A 3768-nucleotide genomic window follows, 5' to 3' on the forward strand; every position below is an offset into this window, starting at 1 on the left:
AATTGTATCTGCTGTGATTCTTGGTTTTTACAATACTTGCAATTGCTCCTTCCCAAACATTTCTTGCAGTTGCCTTGACCAATGTTATTAATCGGCGTGCCATGGAACTCTTTACAAAGATATTCATTATTGCCAGAAAATCCAAGGGATGTTAGAACAAGTACTACCTCTCATACCTTCTGGGGGAGAAAATTGGGTATTGTTTTGTCTAGTTTTAAAAGAGGTAGGGAAAATTTCAATGCTGCCTTATCTCCATTTTAGACAAATGTCTAGGACAGAGGAGTGTGGGGAGGCATTGGGAGGCCTTGGTCAAGGTCACTTCCAACCAAGGACCACTATGTCCTGCAGCAGAGTGAGTGAGTGCTTGGTGCAGCTGCCTAGACAGCAGCCTCCAGCTCTGGTGGACTCTCTGAACCCTGATGCTGGAAGTGGTCTCAAGGGACACTTCAAGTGTGGTCTCAGGGGACACTTAAGTGTGTAAAGGGTCAGAATTCTGATATATAAATTGTCTCAAAGGAAGCTTGTGTACAGGGGAGAATGCAGTAGTCACCAACCTACTTCTTGCCTGGAATCTCATTTGTTTGGGTTTGTAGAAGGTGTTCCTGAGAAAATTTAGCTTCATTCAGATCTTCCGTGGTGGGTTATTCTCAATCGGCAGAAAGCAGTGGAGAGCAAACTCCCAGGAGAAACCATGAGTTCTGTAAAGCCACCAAAACTGCTGTGCTGTCATTTTCCGAAATGAAGCCTCAGGATCTTGCATCATTTTGGAATTAACAAACCAGAGAAGATTATCTCATCTCTTGATGACTCTAAATTTCTACTGAAAACCTTTACGCATATTAAATCCAGTGTGTCTGCACCTAATAAAAAGAAACTAAAGAAGAGAAGTTTAAGAGGAGATCATTTGAGGAATCTCTGAAGATGTTCATGGATTCTGAATTCTTCTACTATAGATGAACGTATGACCTGACCAGTCCAGTGAAAAGACAGAGCTGGGAGGGTGAGGGGAGTGAGAGGAGAAGGACAGCAGGCCCCTCTGGCAGAAGGTTGATGACGGAATTTTTTATTTTTTTTTTTTAAATAATACATGATACAGGATCTTACTGAGATTGGTACACCAGATGTGAGCTTCTAATCATCCCCATCATCCAAGGTTCTGTGCAGTTTGAAGAACTTGTGGTTCTTACAATAGAAGCCCCCTCTGGAGCCCACCTGTGTCAATGACATCCACCCACGGTTTCTCCTGGCTCTCATTTCACGCTGAAGCAGGCACAGAGCAGGAATGTGCTACAAGCCAAGAGGATTGATAACAATGGAGTTGTTGGAATTACCTGGAGATGGAGCAGCTGATTCACATTCACAACTACAAGCTGTCGTTTATTCAGACACAAGCCTCTGTACCTGTATTCTGGAGCTAGGTTGGGTGATACAATCCAAGACCTTGGATGGACCTAAGTGAAAAAGAAACTATTACCTATATCTCACTTTGAAGAACAACTGGAAATTAAAGCAACAACCACCACAACAATCCAGCAGGTTAGTCTTACCTTGGTAGACCAGGCAGGGTTAGGGTTAGGGTTAGGGTTAGGGTTAGGGTTAGGGTTAGGGTTAGGATTAGGGTTAGGGTTAGGCTTAAAATTATTAGAGATGCTTATCTGAAGCAAGTTCTTCTTAACAACTCATACCTCCCTTATGTCTCATTATATGTCCACAAGCTCTGTAGAGGAATGAAGTTTGACATGGTTTAAATGTCATCATGGCATTATTATTGACAGGGTGTTGGGTGGATCGAGACCGGGAATCTATAAACAGTAAGGGATTTTCCACATGGAGATAGTAGACTGCCTCGGCTGCACCAGTATGGTCCAAGCCACCATTGCAGTGCGGTCGTGAACCAACAGCTGAGGAATCTTGGTGTGATGCCTCTGGAGCAGCCTCTGCCAGTGAAATGCAGCCACACTGACCAGCTAATGTGGGTTAACAATGTAGCTCCGTTACTGAGAGTACGCCTGCACTTCTGCTCTCAAAGGTGACTTTATGAGGATAAGAGAAAGGAAGCCAGCGGGAGTGATGAAAGATGGGGTTAATTCAGCAAATAAGTTTGCTATTTCAATCAATTTAAGGATGCTCGAAGAATACAGCCTTTAATGTGAATTGCATCTCAACACACACACACAAACAAAACAAAACACAAAAAGTCTTACTACTGGCAACATTATGATAGATGGAGAAAAGACTGACATTTTCAATGACTTCATCTTACTTGGATCCACAATCAACACCTTGATACCAGCAGTCAGGTAATCAGGAGACATATTGCACTGGAAAAGGCTGCAGTCATGCATCTCTCCAAATTATTGAGGAGTAATGATGTCAATTTGAGGACCAAAGTGTATCTGATTCAGGTCATGGTCTTCCCAATAATTTACTATGCCTCTGAGAACTGGACAATGAGTAAAGATGACAGAAGAAGAATTGACACCTTTTAGCTGTGGTGTTGGGGAAGAGTACTCAACATCCAATGGACAGCAAGAGAATAAACAAATACGTTTTGAAGAAGGTGCAGCCAGAATACTCTTTGGAGGCAAGAATGATGAGGCTTCACCTCACATACTTTGGGAATGTTGCTAGTAGGGGTTATTTCTTGGAGAGAGAGATGATACTCGAAAAAGCAGAGAGTTGGCAAAAAAGAGGAAGACACTTGACCAAGTGGATTGACATGGTGACTGCTGCTATGGGCTCTGATGTGTCCGGAAATATAAGAATGGAACAGAATAGATAGGACAGGGTTCAGATCATAGGATCCTGTTCATAGGGTCATATGGGTCGTACTCTACTCAATGGCACCTAACATCAACAACAACAATAGGCAAACTGTTGTAGATTTGATGTAAGGCATTCCCTTATTCTATATTTGTCAAGGAGAAGAGGCATGAGACTCTGCACAAGAGCAATCAGAGAAGCCACTAGGAACTAATTAGGCAACTTTTACAGAGTTACATGAAGCTGCTTCTGCCTGATGTTCAGGAGTTCTCGGGGGCCTGGAACCTCATTGTGACTCCAGCCTCACTGATGCTGTCATCCAGATACGGACATGCTACTGCTACTTTCTAGCTCTACCTACTACATGGCCTATTATGGCAATGAAGTTGGTAAAATAAACCAGTATCAACGTCTAAGTCTGAAAGTCCTGGAAAAAAATGGAAATGGGTCCTGAGCCCATTCTTTTTGGTTCAAGTCCAAGTTCTCCTGCAATGTGATTGAACTACAGATGCAAAGAAGCCAGCAGCTCCTTCCACACACTGAAAGCTGTGATGTGCAATCCAGAGGGGAGGAAAGAGACCCTTGGGTGCATTGCAAAGATGCTGCAGATCACCCAGCAGGCCACGGGGTGGATATGCCTGTCATTGAAAAGAAATGTGTAAAGAAGAGCAGTGATACTCACGAAGACATCATTTCATTGGTATCAGATCAAAAACCAAAGGGTTTTTGGCTCAAGGAAAGATTTTTTTTATCATCGTGTTTCATCAATGTACTTTGTTAGATTTTCTCTCACTCCCTCCATGTTGCAGACCGAGGGTCCCAAAGAATAGAATAATCTTGTAATTATTAATAAAGAGACAAACAGCCAGGAATGTGATAGAGCAGAGAGCATAAAACAGGGGGCCAGCAGTTCTCCACTGAAGACCCCAAGCCAAGCTTCTCTGTATCTTTATTGAAAATTATCAGGAAGTAAATCACAAAGAGAATTCAATGCAAATGAAGCCA

At 42.7% G+C, this 3768-nt stretch overlaps 1 pseudogene; it reads left to right on the plus strand.

Annotated features, from left to right (window-relative positions):
• The first annotated feature begins 337 nt into the window (after positions 1–337).
• Positions 338–3768, plus strand: part of LOC102853377 — a 10601-nt pseudogene continuing 7170 nt past the window's right edge.

This window comes from Elephantulus edwardii, unplaced genomic scaffold (genome assembly GCF_000299155.1).
Source record: "Elephantulus edwardii isolate Elephantulus edwardi_28Jun2011 unplaced genomic scaffold, EleEdw1.0 scaffold00158, whole genome shotgun sequence".
Lineage (NCBI taxonomy): Eukaryota > Metazoa > Chordata > Mammalia > Macroscelidea > Macroscelididae > Elephantulus > Elephantulus edwardii.